Source organism: Corvus moneduloides, chromosome 2 (genome assembly GCF_009650955.1).
Source record: "Corvus moneduloides isolate bCorMon1 chromosome 2, bCorMon1.pri, whole genome shotgun sequence".
Taxonomy (NCBI): Eukaryota; Metazoa; Chordata; class Aves; order Passeriformes; family Corvidae; genus Corvus; species Corvus moneduloides.
Window position 1 is genome coordinate 42,837,224 of NC_045477.1, and position 25,752 is coordinate 42,862,975.

Here is a 25,752-nt window from a genome sequence, read left to right on the forward strand (position 1 = left end):
GGGGAATATTCTCTCTCACACAGTCAACATTTTCAGTGACCTGACTCACAGGAAGTTTTGGGCCTGGCAAATCAAACTTTTTTGTTTCAAGGCTGTACAAAGAAATACCATTTCTTGATTATTTGCACTTCTTGTGAAACACCTAAGGAAATTCATTACTCAAAAGAAATGTTGTCCCTTTTTAATAAAAAACTAAACTTTATTTCACCAGATAGATTCTGGTGGTTATTAGCCATATGCAACATACATTTCTCCCACATCACTGTTCTTACCCTCAGCAAAGAAATACCCTAAATACAGAGCTTGCTGTTGCATCACAGAAAATGAGGAATCTAGCAAATACTACAGAGGACTGCATGCAGTATACATTTTGAGGAAGCGCATTCAAAAAAAAAAAAAAAAAAGGTTGATTTTTCCTCTTAGTTTCATTTGAATAATCAAACTCTAAATTGGTGCACTTAAATGGAAGTCATGGAACTTGGAGTGTGATGGAGGAAGCAGTAATCAGTTTGAAAAGACGTTGAATCTCTGATGAGCATTGAATATGTCAGATTAAGTAATGTCCTAGAAAGGGGGGTTCCCTGAACAACTTATAGTCACTTTAAATTATTCTGCATTTCAAACAGGAAATCATCCAATTAGACTAACAGCTGCAGAGATTGGAATAAGCCTTGCATATTAGAAAATTAAAGAAAATGCAGCTGAGTACTATGGAAAGGAGCTAAGGTAAGTCATTTTCCCTCTCCTTTTCTGTATTAAAACTTAATTTCAAGGACTTTTCGGATAAGGAAATGACTGAAAATTTATTACATGTGATTAAAACGGGAAAAAACATTTATCATGAACTATGCTGGATAATTTTTTTTCATATATATGTTCTGTTTGTCCTGAAATATCCACTGTTTCTTTCAAGGTGGGTAGAGATTTCTGTATTTCTTCTTGTCCCAGGTCCGTTCCAATACCATCACTATTATTTCCAAATGTTTTAAAGAAGATAAGCAACAATACCATATTGCAGTGACTCTTTGTCTAAGAGTCATCTCCATTTGAAACTTTCTTCACAAAGACAATCTGAGACTGGAAACTACAAACTATATGTGAAAAAGGAAAACATAGGTGAGGTCTGGAAAAGCAGTAACACAGAAGATGGAAATGAAATTCTATGTAGTGAGAAAAGCCAACCTCAATAGCAAACAGAATTCCAGGGAGAATAGGATGATGAAAGAAAATAGTATTGAAAATACAACATATTATTAATACACCTTGAGCCTTCTACTGTGCCTGAGAAAATATATAAAACCAGTATAATTTTACCTGGACATCTCCATATAGTTTCAGAATCAGAGGATGTAAGCCATCCTGTATGTCAAAATTATCTTTAACTTTTAATAATTGGACTAATATTGGACATCAGTCTAAAAAAGCAAAATGGATAGAGTCATGAAGTCTCAGCCACAAATTATAAATCTATTAGTTTTGTTTTTCTCTGTGAAGAATTGTGTTTTAAGCAAAAAAGATTTTAAAAATTCACATGGTAAATCTTTTTATTTCCATAATGACCCTCTCAGATACTTACAGATACCCTACTGCAGTTTTTGGCAGTGTACATCCCATAAGTGTCCTTCCAGAGACATGTCTCATTTCTGGAGAGGTTGTTCCTGCAGGAATCTCAGGTTAGATAAGGAAAAGGACTTTTTCAAACTGACCATGTACTGAATGTCAGGGCATATTCCCATGCTACGTACACAATTCCTCCTACAGCATTTCCTCCAAAGTGTTTTGCCTTGGGTCTCTATCCCCTTGGTACACAGGCAACATCTTCCGTCTTACCACAAGAGTTCACTGAAATCACAACTAAATCTCTAGCAGGCAGAAATACAGACTTTAAGTGCTGTAATTCCTCTCAGCCCATTTTGAAATGCTTCATTCCCCCGATGCGTGTTAAATGAGCCTCCAACCATAATTAGGAAAAAGTCTAATAATTTTCCTTTATATGTAATTTCAGATTGCTTTCTTCTGAAGATCCTTAACTAATGTTAAAGCTTTGAAAGTCTTGATAGGATCAAAGACAAATTCGTCAGGAAGAATATATCGAGGAAAGTGACTAATTTCTTATACCAGTATATATTCACCTCACATCAAGATTTCACCAGCTTTGGAAAAATTAGATCTGAATCACCACTGAAAGGATTGTTTTTAGTTAAAATGTATAATCTCAGTAAGAAAGTGGAATTACAGAAAATCCAGGAGACACTCTCTTTATTGCAGAAAGGCACAGGATTCAAAGACAAAGCTGCCCATAAGGAATGAATTTTCCTGGCCTGTCAAAGCAATCAGGAAAAAAAACTCTTTAAGCCAGAAATGTGTTCAAAAAGTATAATTTAACTTTAAAAGTTAGAGTATGCATTAAAGAGTATTTTAAATCATTGATGGAATCAAAGGTTCAAGGTTTGAGCAGAAAGCGTGTTGCTTTTAAGTTAAACAGAAGATGCTTGTTCTTGGGAAAATTAAAATTTGCATTAAAATTATAGGTCTAATATTCAGCAATGTAATAGAGCAATTATCTAATGTATTAGGACCAAAGAGTAGCACATCACTGCATTGGAATGCAACATATGGACAAGTGCATGGAAACTGCTCTGACTGCTGGTGAAATGCAAAAGTATGTGGAAAAGAAACTTTATGTCTTTAATATTGCAAAACCATTTTGGTCAAATATTCCAGTCCAAAATATTGGAAAGTGTAATTGGGATACAGCTGCCAAAGCACAGCTGGTCGGTACACACAAGTCCTTGCAGCTTGTGCAAGCCCAGTGTTTGACCTTGATTGACACTGACGTGTAAAACAGAGTCCAGAGCTGTCCAGATGCCTGCCACAGTGCTGCTCTCATCCAGAAATTTAAAAAATAGGTTTTCAACCACACCCATGGAGCTGAATTTAGCCAGGAGATCTTCAAGAAACTGTACTTACCTACGACCTTGTTTTAGGCCTGTAGTCAGTGTATCGTGCCATGGGAAAATCCAGAGAAGGAGTCATGGCACATCACTTTTCACCTCCTGTCAAAGGCTGTTTCCTATATTTCTTAATAAGCATCACTTAATTTTACTGTAACACATTTAACATATGAAAGCACATTTAATGTATGGTAAAATTGTGATACAAGACCCATTGAAAATCAGCCATGAGTTGTTTTTTTTTAAGCTTCTCAGTTACCTGAAGAAGTCTTTTTCCTGTGATCACTAACTACTGATTTAAACCAGCAATGATAGTTTGTATGCTCAGTGTATCCTGGTGTGGGGGCTTTTTGCAGTCTACTCAGAGATTTTAAAACTCTTTCATAGATTTTTCATCTAAGCAGCTTTTCTTAACCTGATTCTTTTAAGCGAATGAAGAGTAACTGCAACCATCTAATCTAACCTCACATCTACCAGCAGCCAAGACTTCCAAAGATGAGCTCCCGACTCCTGTTTAGTCATTCAATTTGAAAATAGTAAAGATTGTTGTGCTGTTTCAGAAACTGAGCATCTGGCTCTTAATAAGATGTTAATGTAACGGATGTTACTTCCCACATAGTTTTGAGAAATAGGTACTGTCAAAACTGCTTCACTTCACTTTTATGTGAATATAGTTTATCTGGCAGATGCACAAGTGATAATGCAATAGAATTCTGTAATGCATTCTACATCACACCTTAGGGTTAGGGAACTTGAGCAACACAAAATTAGTCTGCTGGACACCATGTAGGTTAAACACTAGTTAAACAGCATATTTAAAAAAAAATAATAGCTCTGTCTATAGTATGTCAAAATTCTCTTTAGCTTTTAATAACTCATCAATTAGGTATTTGTGGAGAGTATAGGAAGGAAAAAAGAAATCAGACATAATTTAAAGCTTTTGTCAACTATTGTTGAAAAAGCAAAATCACTGTCAGTTTAAAAAAAGGGAGTTTTGCCATCCACAGATAGCATCAAGGATGGGTGTTTGGCTAGGAGGAAGTCAGACAGATGCAGAGAACCAAAAAACTGATCAACCTAATGTGCACATATACATATATATAGGTTTATGAGTTTCAGTGTGGCCAAACATTGGAATATCTCTCATAGCAGCAGACAGAAGACTTCCATGGGAAAGCAGTGACACTTGAAAAGACTTAAAATACTAGTGGGTGACGTTCTCAGTGATCTGTGTCCATCCTGGTGCCACAGCCTAACAGTTAATGCGATCCCTGAGGGTATTAATTCTGCTACCAGTGGCCAAGGGAATGACATTCCTCATAAGCTGGTGGGCTGGAGGACTCAGAGAACTGCAACAAGGCTTAGTGAGTGGTTGAGCAAAGCCTTAGAAGGAAAAACCTGAGGAGCTCAGTCCAACAAGAAGAACATAAATGGATAATTAGAACACATTCTACAAGGAAGAGACACATAACAGCAGACTTTCCACTCTAGCAGAAAATGTGAAGCTGAAAGTGTGAAAGACAAAGATGAAAAAAATTAGATTGAAGTTCGAGGATATTATGAGAGTGAACAATTGAGTGTTTTGATTGGAATATATGTAAAGATGTTCATCCTCTGCAAATAATTGTAAATAATACACAATACTTTAGACAGTGGTGTAGTGTATTTTAAGGGCCTGGTAAGTGTTCTTAAGTAGTTCCCAATAATTATTCACATTTTTCTCTTTACTTTCTATTTACCAGTTGACTAAGCCTATAATTATCTGGATGCCTGTGAAAATAGCTCCTGGTATGCACCAGAGAATGTGTTATTGGTTTCCACAGAAGCATAATCAAATCATGAAGGCTCACAAAAGTCATCATTAATTTTTAAGCTTGAATCAGTTCTTCAGTACCTTTAAAAAAACCTGAAAAACAAAAGAAGACTGCCCTGGAATTTACTAACTTGCAATTTTATATTTTAAATTTAAGAAAACAGTCACTAATAATTTAGACAAATTATTTTGTTGTTAATAGAGAAAAAAACTCCAGTATGTTTACATTTGCAGCTCCTACGTATTTTTAATTTTAAGTCATAGTTCCTAGATGTGCTTGACCATTTATCTCATTCTCTCTGTTCTGCTTCGGCCTTCTTTGGTTGACATCAGACTACCTCATCCTCTCTTTTGTTAGTTAGAAGACTACTCTCAAGGCCAGAAAGATCATTTACTTCCACCTTGTCCTGGATTCAGAAAAAAAGGTAACAATGCATTGACCTCCTGGTATGTTTCAACCATAATAAATGGATTTAATCCCTGAGATTTTAACACTCCAAGGAAATCTTCCCATCAGATTGCTGAAATATCAGCTGAATTTTTATGCATACAGCAGCATTTCTAGCCTTTACCAATGATTCCAAAATCAGCATATAAGCAAATAAGAACTTTTTCTCCAAGATTTTATTGCTGTAGATATTATTCTACTGACATGTTAATTTTCTGCTGACTTAATGGTCTTTATCTGCTCCTTTTTTCTGTACATGAACATATTTTTTTATAAAAGCTAGATGAGAAAATTAGTAAGATGGAACCAATGTAATTTATTTTTACATTGTATTTGTTTACTCGTATTTGTCTACTATTCATTATTTTCCACTGTTGTCATTTTAGAGAAATGAAAACTTTTGAGTGAATTATAAATTTAACTATATTACAGCATTTCTTGGTGAGATAATATTTACACATACTTTTACTTGAGATACATTAGGTGGAACTTTATGCCATTATTAAACCTTTTTATTTCTTAAATAATTTAGAAAAAAATCAGTTAATTTAATGTGAAGTCATGTTTTATAATCAGTTATTATATTCTTAACCAAAACTGGAAAAATCCTGACATTAAATGTTAAAATGAAAAGCTGAAAAATGCTGTTTTAAAAGATCAAAATCAAAATCTGAGCTTTTCAAAACAATCTTTATTAAAAAGTCATTTCAAGAAATAGTGACATTTCAATGACTTCGACACTGCACTTTTTAGTGAACTAACTATTCATTTCATTATTCATCTTTGTTTCTTGAGCTTATCCAGATAGATTGCTCATTCCTCTTGCATGGAAAAGAAATGACTTACTCATTTTTCCTGGCTGATGTTGCAATACATCTTTCCCTAAAAAAGGTTGTAGGACTGACAGGAGAAAAAAAGGGAAAGATTAAATGTCTTGAAGCTATACATTAATGCTTGGGATACATTAGAAGAAAAATTAATGTTTCCCTCTTCCCTGTGGGTCTTAAAATGGTTAGTATTAAACATGGTTGCTCATAATGGTAATAACTTTTTTCTCCTGTTATAAATAATTTCTGTTTTGAAGGGGAACACACATGGCACAGAACCTTGCTGTCTCACAAGACATGGTCTTGCATAGAGCATATTTTCACTGGGTTAACTCAGAGAAACTGCTGAAACCAGGAAACTATCCTACAGAAGTGGTATTCCCTTTTTTTTCCCCCTCAGCTTATTAGTCACTGGTGTTCCTTTCCACACTTAACAATGATGTGAATCAGTGGCTCTGTTTCTTAGATAATATTGCTTTCCATGTATTTTCTATCCAGATATAATCTGAAGACCTTAATGTCACTTGGTCATTTGGATAACTGCAATCCTTAAAGGAATTACTTCTTTGTGCATACCAAGAATATGATCAAGTATATGCACACAATTCTAGGAATTCTCTAGTGGTTGATTAGTAGAAGAGAGAAGGGAAACTGGTCATGGGAAAAGGAACCATTTCACTGAGAAAAAGTATGATAAAAGACAAAAATAACTACAGAGACAAAAATAGTAAGAATTATTTTTAGAGTCTTATAGTCCTAATTCTGTAAATAACATTAAAATTAACAATAAAATTAATATTGATGGGGAAAATTTACTACTATATATATAATGATCATAATCCCTATCAGAAATCCCAATAAAAATATCTGCTGCAGTACAAAATAATGTGGAAGAGCCGGGGGTTGATCTTGGCTGCGTGTTGACTGCTCCATCACTCATTTTCCTCAACAGGACAGGGGGAGAAAATACAATCAAAAGTTTATGGGAACAACATAAATATAGGGAGATCATTCAGCAATTACAGTCATGGACAAAACAGATGAATTAGGAAAGCTAATTAAATTTATTGCCAGTAAATTAGAGTAAGAGAATGAGAAAAAAAAACAAATTTTGCAACATCTTTCCCCTATACTCTGATCTTCTCAAGCTCAACTTCCTTTACTCCTGATTGTTCTACCTCTTACCATAAGCTGTGCAAGGAGATAGGGGATGGGGCTCATAGCCAGTTCATAATACTTTGCTGCTCCTTCCACCTCACACTCTTCCCCTGCTCCAGCGTAGGATCCTTCCCACAGGAGACAGTCCTCCACGATTTCTCCAGTGTGATTCCTTCTCACAGGCTGCAGTTCTTCATAAACTGCTTCAGCGTGGGGACTGCCATGGGGTGCAATCCTTCAGGAAAAACTTCTCCATCAGGGGTCCTCACCATGGGATCCCAGAACCTGGCAGAAAACCTGCTCCAGAATGCACTCCTCTCTGCTTGGGTCCACCTATCTTGACAGGAGCCTGCTCCAGCACAAGCGTCCTACAGGGTCACAGCTTTGTGCAGCTGTGTACATCCACCTGCTCCAGTGTGGAGTCTTCCAGAGACTGCAGCTGGATCTCTGCTCCCTCATGGGCTGCAGGGGCACAGTTGCCTCACCATGGTCTGCGCCACAGGCTGCAGGAAAATCTCTGCTCCAGTGCCTGGAGCACCTCCTCCCCCTCCTTCTGCACTGACATTGGTGTCTGCAGGACTGTTTCTCTCACACATTCTCACTCCTCTCTCCCACCTGCTGTTGTGCAGTATTTTTTTCCCTTTCTTCGATCTATTATCCCAGTGTTGCTCCCACCATCGCTGATGGGCTCAGCCTTGGCCAGTGGTGGGTCTGTCTCGGAGCCAGCTGACATTGGCTCTGTTGGACACAGGAGCAGCTTCTGGTGACTTCTCACAGAAGCTGCTGATCTACTGATCCCCTGGTACCAGAACCTGTCCACACAAACCCAATACGACTATGCAGATACCCACAGGTTAATATCTACATTTAGATATTCTAATTTTCAACTGAACTGTGTATGATATGTCCACAGCCCAGGACATAGTACTTAATAGAAGAATGTCTAAAGCATTTCTCAAATGTTATTGAAGGTAAAGTGTAAAATTTCATCTACAGGGCAAAAAGACATTCATTTCCTATCTCACAATAAGATGTTAGTGAAAGATGTAATTCCCATGAGTCTGTGGCTGTGAGAAGGGTTAACACAGCATGTGGGAAGAATCACAAGTAGTGTGAGTCAATGCCTGTGTGACACTGTCTGATCATCTGGACCACACAGTTCATCAGGAGTTCTGAGGGCACATGGGTGTATAAAAAAATCTTTCCACTAGCTAAGTCTTTATTAGCTACTCCGAGGCCTTCATTTCATTACCAATAAACAAGGCATTTGCCTTCCAAAAATGCACTTCAACTGATCAAATACGTATTCTGATTATGAATGAGTTGCATGCAGATATGTTTGCAGATATAACTACAAGCGTACAGATATAATAGCTTAGTGGCACTTGGGCAATATTGAATATAAATGATTATTTACATAATTACAGCATCCATGATTGTACTCCCTCATTGCTGAAGAGAACTTTGGGGATTTTCTTAATAACATATAATTCATTTTCTTTTGGCGCTGAAAGGCTGGTTATTCAAGTAGCATGTCGGTACTGTAGATGCTATGCAGTTAATGGTGTGGGGGAAAAACACATTTCATTTGAATAAACCAAACTTTAGCTGTCATTTTCTCCTTTGAGTTAAGACAGAGGGAGACCTGTAATGTACAAAGTGATCCAACTCTACCTGGTGGAATAATGGGATTGAAAAATCTTTGTTTATTCATTCTCCAAGTCTTCTAAAAAACAAATGCTGAAGCTGAAACATTCAACTGATTGAAAGTTAACTAAGATTTTTCACAGTTCTGCTCTTTGTTTTTGTACTCCTTAGCTCTTTCTTCTTTAGCTCATGTTTTACATAATAATATTATATCAATATACTACAAGTAAACAAGACAATTAGTACTATTAGCATTCAAGGTATCTTCAGTCTGGACCCCTTTGTACTCTGTTGAATTTTCTTCAAAGAATTTTAAAGTTGCAAGAAAAAGGTGTTCTTTGCCTCTCACAGAGATGGAATGTATTATTACAGAGATTAAGATCCAGAGAGAAGGCTTTAGCTCAGCAAATGGGATAAGCATAAAATGTAGGACCTTAAATCCAAGATAGTAATTCTTAAAAAATCTCTACTTTGAATGCAGCTTTGTGGCAATGATGTCTGCACTCTGTCCAACTTCTTGCTCAGGAGCTGATGGTGCCTCCTCACTGTGTTCTTCCTGTTAGCAACAATTAACAGTGGAAATATATGGCAGAAATATTAAAAATATTAGTGCAGGGGAAGAAAACCAGTACTGAGAGAGTGATCAAGAAGCTGTATCTGCCCTCTCACAGAGCAATGGCACATCTATTGGGCCATAGAGCCTTCCTCCCAATTCCTCTTTTTCAGACTCTGATTTCATGCTCCTGTCCCCACAACAGCACAGCTACCATGGGGTGAATTATGCCATCCCATGTGGTGCTCCATGGCCTGGTGCTATGGTGTGCTGGTGTTAGGAATTAAAATCAAAACATCCATGCATTGCCATTTCTGTCAGATTTAAAAAGGTAATGTGTTGACACTTGCATCCTTAGAAGAGCTTTAAAAACGTGGGATCACAGCCCAGACAGAGACATCTGAACTGCACCTTATGGCAGGGTTCTTGAAAAACAAAATAGCCTCTCTACTGGATTTGCCTTGGGAAGCATATTTAAGTTGAAGCAATATCGTCTTGTATACCTCTACTCAGTGTTGTAAATGTATTATACTTGGAAGCCACTAGATTTTGCTAGATATTTTCCAAAAACCATGGGTTGCTGTGTAAAAATTAAACTTAAAATATTACGTTTAATCATAATTTTTTTTTAAAAAAAGGTGATTATGCTTTCCCCAAAGGCTATAAATCTTGTAGTACACATTGTGAGAATGGACATTGACAAGAGATTCAAAAAAAAGAATTTTTTCTAGTAAGACCAGTTTCAATGTCTTTTTCTCCTCCCACACTAATTTTCTACTGTTTATTTGTATTATCCTTTTGAATTTTATTAGCACTTTTAATTTTTTTTCTCTTGTTTGAGTAATAATTTTCTATGTTTTGGTATACACATAATGCTATATCTTTAGCATTATTTCCATCGTAGTTTACATAATAAATACATAAATAAAGAGATGCAAAAATAAAAAGATGCTTCATTTTGTTGGTCCTGAAAAGATGGAATTTTTAGACATTTGTAGTTAGATTATTAGATTAGTTTTGTATAAATAAAAAAATCTAGCGTGTTTGGATAATTTAATAAGCTTCTCTTTTTTTAACTTTCACGTACACAAGAATTTGAACCTGTCAGAGATTATGGAAGTTTAGTATTAAAAGTTACTTTATTTTAATCTCTTACTAATTTCAGTTATTATTATTTTGTTAAATTTAGTTAACAAATACAAGCTTTTTTTTGCCTCTCAGGTGTAACCAAGATCCAGACTAATTAATCAACTTTCACAACAGAATACTGTGATGAAATTTGACAGGGGGTGTGTGAGCAGAAGGCATTGGATTTGTCAAGACCTGTGAATCAGTTCCTGTATTTGAGCACAAAGTTCCTGTCTGACAAATTATTGGAGAAAAGATAACACAAAATCCCAAATCCATTTAAAATATTCTTTTACAATCATTATTTTAATCAATATCTTTGATTATGTTTCTTAACTAATCTTTCTTCTTATTTATGGCAGTCAGTCTCAAAATTAAATAATTTCCTTAGTTTTACTTTTTTTTTAGATTTTTTTAAAATACGATTCCATATCAGACCTTGTTCTGCAAAAGATATCCACAGCTAAGTGTTACTGACCCACTAAATAAATTCATTGTTGCTCTTCTATAAGAATTTAAATTTATTATATGTCTTGCTTTAATAGACAGATGAGAGGAACAAAATTTTACATTGTCTGACACTTGCATACTATTTAAATCCATATGTAACTCAAAACCTCAACGTTGAAAATTTTGGCCATTACTATTACTGAAAATGCTAGAAAATCTGAGTGGGAAGGAAGAGGTGGAAATCCTCCACTGGCCATATAAGTGTGTGTTTCAGAATGGCAGCAATTTGACCTGACCTTACTGTATATTGACACAAAGCAAGAATAAAGAACTGTTTTCTCATTAATTTGTATTTTTAAACCTCAAAAGACTTGGAGAGCTGTCGGCAAAAATATGTAAGACTTTAACAAGATCCAGAACTGCCATCACAAGGCAGGAGGAGATGACAGGTTAATGTCCTTCTACATGTACATTGCCATATGCTTGAGTGGAGTTTTGTAGAGCTCTGTCTTCTTAGAGTCTTATGTTCAAATGATTTAGTTGGATGAACTTACGCCTGTTCACATTATATAGCTGACTGACTCATCATTGGTGCCAATTGCAGACTGGGGAAATCATGGCCTAATTTCAATTAAAAGTCAGAGAACATTCTTTGAGAAAATGAATTTTAGTCTCTTTTAAAAATGCATTATGCCCTCTGTCTCATTTGGAGTTGAATGGTCATTTTATTAGCAGATGGCTGTAGCACTGTATCACTGATATCATGTAAATAAGGAATTCAAGTCTGTGACACTGGTGTTTCTTAGAGAGAATTTTTGATTTTACTCTTTAATAATAAGTTTATAATTTTGCCTCTTAAATCTAGGTATTTCACCTTATAAAGACTGGTACTGGTGGAAGGCGCTAGAAGGCACTAATTCAAATGCCGCAGTGTTGTTTCAAATCACCAAGACCTTTAGTTACCAATTCTTCACAGAATGTGCAATTGCAATACTGCACATACCAGACATCAAACTACTCTTTTCATTGAATTCAATGCTGAAAAGCCAGCTGATCTCAGCAGTAGGAGATTAGGTATCATTTTTGCCCAGACAACTGGAGAAAACTACACAGCTGAAAAGTCAGTCTCCTATTCTCGTGTTTAAAAATTTTCTACTTTAGTATTGGAACCAAAAAAAATTTTGTATGTTAAGGTCTGTCTATCAGTATGTATACAACTATTTCTTTAAACTGATATGGCACTATTTTATTTCTGCTTCTGGTTTCAAGGTTTATTGCTTTGATTTAGTTGAAAGTTGTTCTTATTGCACTACTGTGAAACCTGAAAAGCATGTCTTTTCACATTGTGCTGTCTCATTTCAGGTTTGCCTCACATTGTAGGTTGACCTGATGCACCTCTGTGTACAGGAGAGCATCAGTGCTCTTATGAAAAGCAAATTTTTGTTCTGAGGGGCTAAATGGTAGGTGCTGTAGGTATTCATAAGGAAAGATCTAATTTGCTATAATTTTATTTAGTTGTATCTAAGGGACCAAAATTTTACTATCTAGGATTCTAGAAAATGAGAACATCATCAATGTCAATTGTATTAATTGAAGGTATTAAACATGACAGCTAAACACAATTAAAATTCTTTGTTCACGAACAAACTTGATTTCCAAGTAACTGAAAATTAAAATACCTGCAATTAACTGAAGATTCTAATCAAAACCTGTTTTTATGAGTCCAGGATGTAAACTTTTAGCCACTTAATTATTTGAAGTTCACTTTGTTGGAGCCAGAATGCTTCCAGCTATTCACACACATTGTCAACTGCTATGTGCCTTCTTTAACCTATCAAAATCTCAGAACTGTGAAGCACGTACCTCCTTTTCTAAATTTCTTCTGGTTTTGTAGGCACGTTTGCATTTTATCCGTATTAGTGTGTGTCAAATTATTTCTTTCACTTCCTTTCCTTAGCACTAGTGGAGTTTGCAGTCCTGAGGGATATGGGTCAGGTGAAGAATAAAGCAAGCACCCAGAATTTTAGGAAAGCAGAACTCCAGCTCTTCACAAAGTTAGTCAAGAGGAACTCCTGGGAAACTGCCCTCAGGAAAATGGGAGCAAAATAGAGTGGGAGATCTTTAAGGACATCTTCCAGACAGTGTAAGAGCTAGTGATCCCCAGGTGTAAGCAATCAGGAAAGGAGGATAAGACTGCCATGATGAACCAAGTCCTGCTGGTCAAACAAAAGGGAGACAAAGAAACGCACAGGCAGAGGAAATAGGGAGAGATGTCCTAGGGAGAGCATAGGGACACAGCAGATGTGTAGGAATGGGGTCAGGAAGGTCAAGGTGAGAGTGGAGCTGACCTTGGCACGGGATGCAAGGAATAATATGAAGGGCTTCTATATATACGTCGGGGAGGATTTGCCCTTTGTGGAGCCAGGTCGCCTTGAATTGCCTCCCTATCCTCCATGGGCCTTAGCACAACTTCTAGGAGAAACTGTTCCTCGATCTTTCCATGCACAAGGTGGGTAGTTCACAGGGTCCTCCTTTCTATGCTTTTACAAAATGGGTGCAGTGTCTCCTATTTTCCAGGCACTGGTGACCTCACTTGACTGCCATGACTTTTCACTCATTCATCAATGACATAGACAGTAAGCGCATACTCTGCAAATTTGCAGATGACACCAAGCTGAATGATGCGGTTGACATGCCCAAAGGATGGGATGCTATTCAGAGGGACCTGGACAAGCTCTAAAGATGGGCCCAGGAGGACCTCATGATGTTTGACAAGGTCTTGCATGTAGGGTGGGGTAATCCCTGGTATTCATACCAAATGGGAGATAAAGGGATTGAGAGCAGCCCTGACAAGAAGGACTGGGGGGTTATTGACATGAAATGGGGATGTGCACTTGTGCCCAGAAAGCAAATTGTACCCTGGACTGCACCAAAAAAACAGTGGCCAGCAGGTTGAGGGAGTGGACTTGCTGGAGCAAGTTCTGAGAAGGTCCACAAAGATGATCAGAAGACTGGGGCACCTCTCCCAACACGATGGGCTGGAAGAGCTGGGTGTTCAGCCTGGAGAAGGTTTTCAGAAGACCTTCCAGCAGCCTTTCAGTAACTAAAAGGGGCTACAAGATAGATGGGGACAGGCTTTTTAGTAGAGCCTGCTGTGACAGGACAAGGGGTAAAGGTTTTAAACTGAAAGAGGGTAGATTCAGACTAGATATAGAAAGATATTTTTTGCAAGGAAGTTGGTGAGACACTGGAACAGGTTACCCAGAGAAATAATGGATACTCTGTCCCTGAAAACATTCAAGGTCAGATTGGATGGGGCTTCATGAGCAACCAGATCGCACTGAGAATATCCCTGCTCATGGCGGGGGGGTTGGACTATATGATTTTAAATGGTCCCTTCCAACCCAAACTATTCTATGACTTACTTGAAAACTTTGAAGTATTGCTGGGTTTTATTAATACTTAGAGACGTATTATACATTTTAAAATTTTCTGCCCCCAGATATGACAGTGCTTCAATACCCTATCAATTCTTTTGAAAAATGACTTTGTTGTAGTTCAAAGCATATTATCTATTAAGAATAAATGAAGTGAATGGAAAAGAAAGAACAAATATTTTCAATTAATTTAATATCATTATGTAGAAGGGCTTAAAAAATCCCATCCTACGGAAGAAGTGGGTTTAAATTAAATTATTTCTGCATTTTTCCACCAGCATTACAATTCCTGTCTCAAAATGTCATTATCATTGATGCCAAGTTATTACAGTTCAGGAGTTATGTTTCTACAGATATCTCTCCATTCAGTTTTAATGTTATGAGAATTCTTGGTACTCTCATAACTCATATCAACATTAAGAAAGTTCAGTTAGCTCTACAGAAATCTCTTACTGAAGTATATTAGTCAAGTGAATAATATGAAATTTGGATCTTCATTGGTTGAGATATATTTTGGTTTTCCATAAATAACGCAGACTTGAATTCAGCTGTGATCAGCAATCAGTGTCTCGCAAGTTTTTATTTCAAATGGCTTACCATGTCCAACTAAATGAAAATATAAGCATGCACACATGGTCCTTTCTTGGACCACTTTCTCTGTAAAATACTTCTTAGCTGAATATTCATTCCCAGCTAATCACATGCCACGAGTAACTTTGACATGTTCATTGACTTTCATAAACTCCTTTCCAAAAATGAAAAAAAGGTAAGAAATAAACAGCAGAATGATCAGAATTATTATGATGAATAACCAACAATGCTGTGGATTCATGTAAACATATTTTCAGAGTTATTTGAATGTGTCATACCTGCTATTTGAACACATCAAACCACTGCACAAAGATTGGTCTAAGGGCACTTCGAATTCTTACTTCCCTGCAATATCGCAGGAAATACTTGAGGAATACTATTGGAAACCATCTGGCAGAAAATAACTAGGAAAAATTAAAAAGCCTATTTTCAGTCCTGAGTCCCCTTTTAGTGTCTGCTCTCTGTTCATGTTGTTCACCCAGCTGCCAAGTGGAACAAAATGTACTGCTGCTATTCTGGGGTTTCAAACTGCATGTTTAGGAGGACAGAAAACATAATTCAAGATTCTGCAGCTGAAGGTTTTTGAAAATTTTAAGGCACATAACACTTTAACCTTGTAATAATTTCTCATAATTTGGTAAAAAAATATTTAAAAAATTGTTTGGAAAGACTAAGTATTCCTGTTTCTGAACAGAGCTATGAACAGTTTAAAGTAATTTCAAGATTGAAAATGAAAGGTTTAATCAGGAAGTCTAAAAGAAAAGACCTAGATAACCCATTACAGCTTTAGAGAGGATTCAAAGGAGCAATGAGGTTTGTTTCAGAATTGGCATCAGTTGTTTTACAGGACATCAAGCTTACTCTGTAAGAAGATTTAGGAAAAGTGTGTTTTAGGAAAAGAGGTATCTTAGAAGCAGTCAGTGTGTGTTGTTATGGAATACTGCAAATCTGGAAATACATATTTATCTTTTAGATACTGCTTGTATCTTCAGATATACATCTATGCAAGACCCAAACTTATCTTTTTCACCATCCAGCTCTTATATTAATCATCCCTAGAAATACCAAGCTTCAGGAAAATTCAGTCCTTCTATTTACATTGCAAAATTTTCAATGAAGAGAAGCAGATGAGTGTGGATCTTGCTGAACTTTTCTGAGTTCTAAGCAAATTATATTACTACTATGTCTATGTTAGTAAAAAGAGTGGGCTGGGGCCATTCTGAAGGCAAGTAGCACAAGATAGAGGCTCACATGATTAAACTCTCTTCTGTCCTCTGAGTAAGATGGCCTTGTACTTACTGTCCATCAGGAGCCGACCTTGGCTAGTGCTATCCAAAGTCCCTTGGCTTTGTCTGTGTAGTGTGAGTTGGCCCAGGCCAAAACCGCACCAACATCTTAAAACAACAGTATCGCTGTAGATAATCACAGTGCTTGGTCTGGTTTACTTTTCAAAGTATGGGCTGTGAGTTCGCCTGACTCCAAGACAATGGGAGAGCTCACAAAGAGGGAAAGACCAACCAACAGCTGGCAAGAAGCCTGCCCAGATCTGTAACACTTGTCTGAACTAACTAAGCTGCTTTCAGACACTAGTGCCATTTCTGTACAAGTCAAGTAAACAGGGCTAGAGAACATTCCCATATACTTGATCATTCACCCAGTGAAATGATTCACATGGTCCCTGGAAGGCTGTTTTTTGACCTAGCTCAGACTCTTCCACAGAATCACAGAGTGATTCTCAGGCACAGCGCAAAGCGTTCACTGGGTAGGCATCATTCTCAACAGGCAGGATGTTAAGAGGATTTTAGGTGGGTATGAAGTATTCTGTGCCAATTTACCTCAGTACCCAAGAGCAAACCTGCATATGACTAACTAGCATAGATAGGACCAGGTTGTCATTAGAAATGATATTCATAGACTCTTAGAATGGTTTAAACTATGAAGGACTGCTATAGACCACCTAATCCAGTTTTGCTCACAGTAATTCCAGTGCATCAGGTTCCTTCTTGACTTATTTAATCAAGTTTTTGGTATCTCCAGAGAAATATATCTATACTGTTAAACAAAAAAGGGCCAGTGACTGGATTGAAATAACAGACTCTCGTCAGCCAGCTAAACTGCTAGCTCACTCTCTGGGTTTGGGTGATCCAGCTTTTCTGCTTCAAAACAAGTGTCTTATTTTTATGGACACAAGCTAGGCACCACACTTGGCTATTGCAGTTATCAGTCCCCAGCTGTCTTTCTTTAGCACCACGGATACAGTCAAGATGGGCACAACTGCACAGCATATTTCCCAGTCTAATCAGGACTCCCAGACCTGAAGTACACGGGGCCCACTGCAGTGTGTCTGCACCTGTGGTGTTGCAAAGCTGTTACCTCAATAAATCACCAGTAAATTAGTAATGGTGCTGATTACGGTTTTTATTCATTTCAGTTTAATATAATAAAGGCATTATACAAGGCTCTAGGTGGTCTAATATTTAATTATACACTAAATATGACTAAATTACACCTCATCATCATCTAAATCATTTCCCAAATCAGGCAAACACCTATTCTCTCAGTGTACCTCCTAGCCACATTCAGTTTTCTCCAGAGTAAAAATGTGCCTATTGCAGAAAGAAATCTGAAGAAAATCTGAGCACGCAGGAAATGCTGCAGACAATGTTCAGATGGGTACGTACTTTTCCTTTGTAAAGAGTGGAAAACAACTAAATCTTTGATGCCACACACATCAGTGGCAGTGAGAGTGCGATAATCTCTCAAGTGAATTGATTCCAAGCCATGTAAAGTTTTATAGGCCATAGATAGTACCTTAAATTTCAGTAGGTCTGACCTAACGCATCAGATCTCCGCAGATATCCTGCTGTGTGAGAGCATCCAAATCCTGAATAATTTCAGTGTCTCTCATGTAGAGGATATTGTGAAACCCTGTTATGACATCACCAAAGTAGGGCTAAAGGATGAATGATTTGCCTCTGAAATTAAAATTCAGGAGAAAAAGCTGTACAAAAGAAAATAATTTAATGGCAATTAAACTTGCAAGGGATAGAAAAGATTTTAATGAAATGTCAGGTTTGGATATGGTTGAGTTCTCTAACATTTGATGTTGTCCTCTACACAATTCCAAATTTCAAAATGGAAGCATGAGACCATGTGATAGTACTTTTGCTTAAAGATTAAACCACTTGAGCCTTACATAGTGTGTAAATTTGATATTTTAGTTGTCTGATATTGTTTATAACTGATGCTATCTTTAGATATCTGAAAATTGGATTATTCTCATATATGTACAGTAAGTAGACAAAATTTACAAAGGGGAAAATTTCTAGGAAATATTGGAAGAAACTTTCTCACAATGCAAGTAGTCAGACACTGGAATAACTTGCCCAGAGAAGTTATGAATTTTCTTACAGAATATTCTCTGAGGAATCTGCTCTCATATGGCCTTACTCTGAGAAAAGAAAAAGATCAAGTGACTTCTAGAGGTCCATTCCAACCTAAAGTAGTCTATGATTCTGTAATTTAATTTTTTTAGATATTGCTAGAGTTTTCTATATTATATGGTTTATTATTTATATGATACATACAGAAATTAAATGTAAGTAAGTGGAAAATCACAATAAATCAGTAGAAGAACACCAGCAATAAATACGTAATTGTTACTTGTAAAACTTTCTAATAACTTCAAAGTATGGTGGAGTCACGGCTAGAATGGGACTATATTAGGCACACCGGATCATTTGGCAAGGTGGAATAATGAATTATATGAAATGACATGACTCTAGAAGTAACAAATGTAACTCCCATAGATTAATGAGGGTTGTGCTCTAGAATTCTTTCTCTGGAAAGGACACATGATAGCTACACATATGGTAAATAATAAGGTAATAATGAATTGACAGGAAAATGATTCTCAGATATATAAACAATGAACTACCAAATGTAAGCAGAGCTACAGAGATGTCATTATGAGTGAGATATCAATGCAATACGGAAGACAGTTTTCAAGTAGGACTTGGACAAACTGTAGAGAACTTAAAAAAATAATTAAAAGAACAAGTAAACCAAAATTTTCAATCTTTTTTGTGGGAAAGCTCAAAAAGAAAACATGTTAAAAATTTTCTTCCAAAAAATTATTTTAATGAGTTTTGCACTTAAAAAGGTTCTGCCTTACAGAACAACATGGTGGAATGTTTTATGCTATGGTCTATCATACTGAAATTGTCTGATTTTATATAGTTTAAAGGTATAAAATTCCAATCCTTATACACTTTTCTGCAAAGGAACAAGGGCTGATTTTTTACATGAAAATCTACCATATCACGGTACAGAATTCTTTTTCATTTATATGACTCATTTTCTTCTTCTTGATAGTGTTTTATATCAGTGTTCTGTGCTTAGGCAGAGTTCTTTACATTCAAAAATATGTTATCAATTTGAGCAAAACAAAACAAAGCAAATGTTTCTGTAAGAGAACACAATAATTTTGGTGTAACAATAATTTTTTTTCTCTGTTTGTAGAGACTGCTAAAATGGTTGCTTCTTATGCAGACACTGTGCTGCAGAATCTTTGAGTGAAACATCTTTTAATGGGGGCAGCACCCATGAGAACAGCAATCAGGAGCAGCAAGTTTCTGTGAACACCTTCGGCACTTAGCTCACATCTGATTGTAGCTTCACTGTAGGATGGCAGAGCTCCAGTGGTTTCATTAGTCAGGACTTTGAAATCAGAGCCCATATTTATTTTATTATCTCTGTTTTCTCTACCTTCAGTCAGCATGTCATAAGTACTTCATAAGCCCTCCTGGCTTGTGGCAATCCATGAGATGCACATGACTGTCTCTATTAACATCCATAAATCCAATATCTGCCTGAACTTGAATTCATTAAACCCACACTTGCAGCTAACCCTTGAGCCTTGCACCGATCTTATCGATACTTAAATAACACTATGTGCCTTTACTTTTTCCCCTGGTGCTAGTAAAAAGTTTTGATTTCAGGCACTATGGCAGATAAGGTGAAAGCAGCAATTCCAGAGAATCTGAAGGTACTAGAAAATATTCCATAATAGATTCCAGTGAATGTTTTTCTTAAGTATCAGACAATCACTGGAAGTCCTCAATAGTGTGTAAATATATTTTAATCTCAAATATTGTTATAAGAAAAAGCATATTTACTCAAATCATTGCAGAGATGTTCTTAAATACCCTTTTAAGACAAAAGATCCTAGGGTCTGGACATTTTGCTTGTTTGATTGACAATCAGTACTAATCTCCCATAGCTGATTTGCAAATTAAGTAAAAGAACACAAACACTTGTCTGTCCTTCCTCTTCCCCACGCCCACCTTTCCTTTCTTTTCCCGGGGTTGCCCTCTGAGGAGGTGATGGGCAGCACAGGAGTCTGAGCGCATGTGATGGTTTTGGCTGCCCGTACATAGAAGGTTTCCATTTGCTCTTTTTGTAACCAGGTTTTTGTGTCTTTAACACAGCATGAGTCACCCATGACCACACCCCATTGGGGGCTTTTCCTACCTCTTTCAGCATGGACTGCCTCCCTAGAAGTGGGTCTCTGATCATGTGTGCTCCTCTGACCAACTGAAGTTTTGGCTCCTAGTGGTTCATTTTCCTCCACTGTTGTTTCATTTGCCACACGATGATGCCTGTGTCCACCAAGAAACTGACAACCCACCTGCACACACTCCATCTTTACCTGAAGGGAGTGACAATGGGTTTTGAGACAAATCGTTCTGGTAAACCAGCATCTGACAATTGCTAGTGGGAAATAGAGATCAGCAATTTCCAGACAAGCCATTGTCCTCCCCAATGTTCCTTGGTGATAGAGACACAGCAGGCCTAACTGTAAAGGGAAAAATTTTGGCAGGCCACAGCTACTCAGGTAGCTTCAGTTCATTAATCTTGCTTCCAATGAAACAGATTATTTAATTGCTTCACATCGAAGTTTCAAATTTTTGCTAATTTTAACAATTTTCCAAAATATATGTTGAGTCATTATAATAACGGAAACGCTTTGTGGAAAAATACAAATACACTATGTTAAGTATTGAGCTCTTTCTTCATTGCCCAAGCTATGGATCCTTTAATTCTGCCATGGATTCCTCTGAAACCAATCCATTATGTTAATAATTTCATACCTTCATTGCTGACAGACATGGTAGCTGTTATCCAGACGCTGAGAAGTATTGTCCAATGTAGGAGGAATATTTCCTTCTACCAAAGTCATGTAAGTGATGCATTTGTTAATGAAATTAAGTCAGATAAGCCCCTTGTCATGCATTTGCCATAGACAAAACTTCTCAGAATAGTGTCTTTGACACAAAAGGCCAGAACAAAAAAATCTGTCTAGGTGTCCAGGTATATTTCATTTTTTAGATTTCAGGCAGTGGACAATGTTATTCCTTAAATCTTGAGGAACTTAGGAAGAATAAATATGAGAGAAAGCTGCTTCTTTATTTTGAGTGTGAAGAATGAGGCTTTCAGAATAAATGGCCCAAAGACATGTAAGGCAGGAATCTCATGTCCTCTAATACACCTGCCAAAAGATCTGTAAATGTCTCAACAAATCAAGCCCCTTTCTTTACATGTAAAGAAAGCCACTGATCAGCATTTTGAACAAACTTGAGGGATACATATGTGTATTTTTCTCTAGAGAGGATAACTAAAAACGTACTGTGGGGACAAAGTCCTGACTCATGAAACCTGCTCTTTGGAAAGAGAAGGGATCTGAAATTTATTAGACCTAAATCCAGTTATTAAATTCTAGATGTTCTCTTGCTGTCTATCTTCAGCTTTTAGACCTGATGACTGTTGCTTATACCCCCCTTTGCTTAGGCTCTTATACATCAGTGTTATGCCTAGGGGCTGTTTTGACCACGAGGAAAGGAGAAGACTTTTAACCATTGAGAGAGTTGCTTATCCTGCTTAGAAGAGGGTAAAGCACAGAACCTAGCCACCACTACACCCTCTCCAACTCTTACAATTTAGAACTTATTTCTCATTTTAGAAGGGATCCCAACAGTAATCCCAAATCTATAATATTTACTGTGCCCATCTCGTATTAAGGACTGTGTGGCCCATTATGATTGCATCCCATAAGGAAAGCAGGGGGTCTGTGTTGCAGCGTCCTACACTTGCACAGGAAGTGAGATTCTCCACCTTCCTTCTGGAATGAACCTTCAAATAGCCTTCCCTGATTGTATTATTTTTCTACTACAGATATTCAAACAAAGGATTTTCTTTCCATAATGTTCTCTAAAGTGTTTTCAGACCTCTCTGTTCCGCTAGTAATCAATAATCACACTAGCATTGTGAAAAAAGTTTTAAAAAGGTTGCAAATATACATTATTAACCTGCTTATGTATGGAATATGGACTGTGGACTGGAACTCAAAGAGACCATACAGAATTGATTTCCTTGTTCCATTCAAACAAATCACCTAGTTTCATCTTCATTGAAATCCCTATTCCACCTGACTTTGCATGTCTGTAATGTAGTTATCTCAACTATGTAGAACACCATAATCTTCCAGTGTGCTTATATGGAAAGAAAAATTCATTCACCTTACCTGTGTCTCTACTTTGGTGTTTGATGAATCACTTGAAGAAACATCCATTTATCCCTTTTGACTATATAAAAAGCCTAACTGAGGTGTAGACATGTATATATAACAGCAGGATTTGCATTAGGAAAGATGAATCCAACTTCTAATCTCCCTCCAAGTTCAGTGAAGAGAATTACATGCATCCAGAAGGTGATTAATGTGGATATACTTTTTTCCATAGTATAGTGTATTCTCCTTTCTCTCTGTCTTTCTTCATTACCTTTAACAAGCATATGAAAGTAATGGCAAAAACATATGGTTAAAGTTAGATGAGATGAAAACCACTTATGCAGTTATTTTCTAGTTCTTCTGGAACACATCTCCATCATATCCATGAATGTGATGAACTTTAATGTCTTGTCCATATGCTTCCATATCAATTTGAAATCCTCGTCTTAAAGTACCAGCAGAAAAACACTGAAGAAAATGCAATCCCTTTTCTAGACTGTGACTAAATGGGTGTATCCATGTTATCAACTAATCCAATGTAAACCAGGAAGGACTAGAGTTTGACTTGGTTGTGTGTATATGGCATGACTCCAAGTACAGACTGGAGGTAAATTTTCACAGAGGAAGAATCCTCCCAGCACACTGAGTTATGACTTAGGGAGTCATAATAGAGAGATTATAAATCATACCTCTAAATCATGGTAGATTTTTATGTTCCATAAAAATCCATATTCATTCCATATTTTTCCTTTTTTAATAAAGTTTCAGAGTGGTGACCACTGTAAAATTCACGAATCTTGAGAATAAGAGCATTTTCTTTCACTACCTTCCATCACAACCAGTAAGAAAGATCATACAGGCCAATTTTAGCTCTTGGTGACAGCTGTGAAATCTTACTGAATGCTCAGAGGTGTAACTATGGAAATAATTTGGCATGTAGGATCTTATTTTTTATTTTTAAACTTTTTTACACCTCCCTCTGAAATTGCCATCTCCTGGCTCCTGTTAGGCAGAGGATATGCAACTTTTCTAACCTATCATTTCATACCAGTAGTAATGATGATTGATATGAAAACAGCGCAACTTGTCTATTAGCACCAAATTGAATTTGCAAGGATGTCAGTGAGATTATATAGTTATGCATCCACATGTGTATGGAAATAAATATATGTTTAAAATAACATATCCAACATAAATCAATGAACAAGGTTTCTGTGCAATTTAAGTAAGAGCTCAGGATGAGACACACTTTGTGTAGAAGAATGCTTTGTTACTCTTCTGCACCAGGCTTGAAGAAGTGATGGATAAATTTATACAACCAAATTAAAAGGGTTCACATTAAAAACTAGGCAGTTGATTTGTGATCCTTTGCACCCCTTCATTAACCTACTCTTGTACACCTATTTGCTTTGTGAAAATTAGCACTCTGCCAAGTAATCCCCAATGGATAATACCTGACAGACCTCATTCCCAAAGGACGGCTGGATTCCTTTTGGAAGGGGCAGAGGTAGCACCCTGTGAATGTAAGATTGGTCATTCAACAGTCTCACAGCTACAAAGTTGAGGCTGTCCTGTGTTGTTCAGTATTATGGATGTACCCAGATGAAACCAAGCAACGACACTTGACAGCAGCAGCAGCAGCCAGAAGCAAGAGGAGTGAATTTTGAAGTAGAAGTAATCTTTTCTACAAAGATCTCTCCTAACACTGGGCAGCAGATTCATTGTTATGTCAAAATCATGCAATCATGGAATCATGGAATCATAGAACACTCTGGGTTGGGAGGGACCTAAAAGATCATCTAGTTCCAACACCCTGCCATGGACAGGAATATCTTCCATTAAACCAGGCTGCTCAAAGTCCCATTCAACCTGGCCTTGAACACTCTCAGGGGTGTGGCATCCATAGCTTCTATTCCAGTGCTTCAACACCCTCACAGAAAAGAATTTTTTCCGACTATCTAATCTAACCTACTCTCAGTTTGAAAACAACCCCCTTTGTCCTGTCAATACATGTTCTTGTAAACAGCCTCTGTACTCCTTTCTCTTTTTGCAGGCACTGGAAGGCTGCAATTAGTTCCCTGAACAGACTTGCAATCCCCATTTTGCCCTGCTTCTCTGCAGCAAGCATGGACAAGGGGACAGAAGAGGCTATGACTCAGTGATTCTTTCCACCTGGGACCATTTACAGTTGAGGCTTTGAGTCAGAGGTAAAATATTTTCATAGTACCAGTATCTCAAAGACTTCAGCCGTGATACTGTGCAAAAACGTACTTCAGGTTTGTGTTTACATTACAGATTTGTTTTACATTACAGATGCTCTCCTTGATCCCCAGTAAGACTGGAGGTATGTAGGAGACCAGTGGAACAGATTTAGGGGACATTGATCCTAGTAAACTTTTGCTCTTATAGAGACACATAGGGATAAATACGTACTTTTATTGGGGCTGGAGTGGAGGGAAGTGTTTAAGAGAGTGAATATTAAAAAGCAACATTTATAAACTGCTAAAATAACTACAGAATGTTGTCTTTCCGACCTCGTTTTCTGCAATGGCACAAGCTCTGTTGCTAAGTAATTAACAGAGCCAAAGAAAGAAAGAGGGGAAAAAAAGAGAATCCTATTTCTAATTTCTCTTTAAGTAGCACTTATATGGATATCAGATGGCAGCAGACACAGTTAAAATTGTTGTTCTAATATAATGTTCAGTCACACTGAACAGAGCACCATTAAACTGTTATATAGTGAATTTCAATCCCTATGGCTTTATCTCACAACATACGTCTCCATTTGCCCTGGACTTTGTCTAAGATTCACATTTTTCTAAAGGAGAAAATTACTTCCTTGCTCCATGGTGACATGGTATTTAGACTTGACCTCTGGTTAGGCCTGAGAACTCCTGAGTACCAGCTTTCCTGCTCAGGTCAGTAGAGAACCTCCTTTCAGAATTGCAGTGGGATCCACCTCACTGCTTTTTCTACAGTTGTAGGGCAATTCAGTGATGAACTCAGGGATGAAATTCAGCCACTTTTTTCCCATTTGGATGCTCTGAGCAGTTTCTCCTAACAAACTGCTTTAATTTGTAAGCAGAGACAAAATAGAAGCAAACAGCCAGTCTTTGTGGCAGTCTGCATGCAGTGATATATACACAAAAAGTTAGCCTGATAGCAAAACCAGCATTTAA

General features: G+C 37.1%; 1 long non-coding RNA gene across 1 annotated transcript; it reads left to right on the forward strand.

Annotated features, from left to right (window-relative positions):
- The first annotated feature begins 573 nt into the window (after positions 1 to 573).
- On the forward strand, positions 574 to 24,774 carry LOC116439575. The gene is made up of 3 exons (XR_004238198.1): positions 574 to 726; positions 5,126 to 5,192; positions 24,627 to 24,774. It is a non-coding gene; the product is annotated as an uncharacterized LOC116439575 (long non-coding RNA).
- The last annotated feature ends 978 nt before the right edge of the window (positions 24,775 to 25,752 follow it).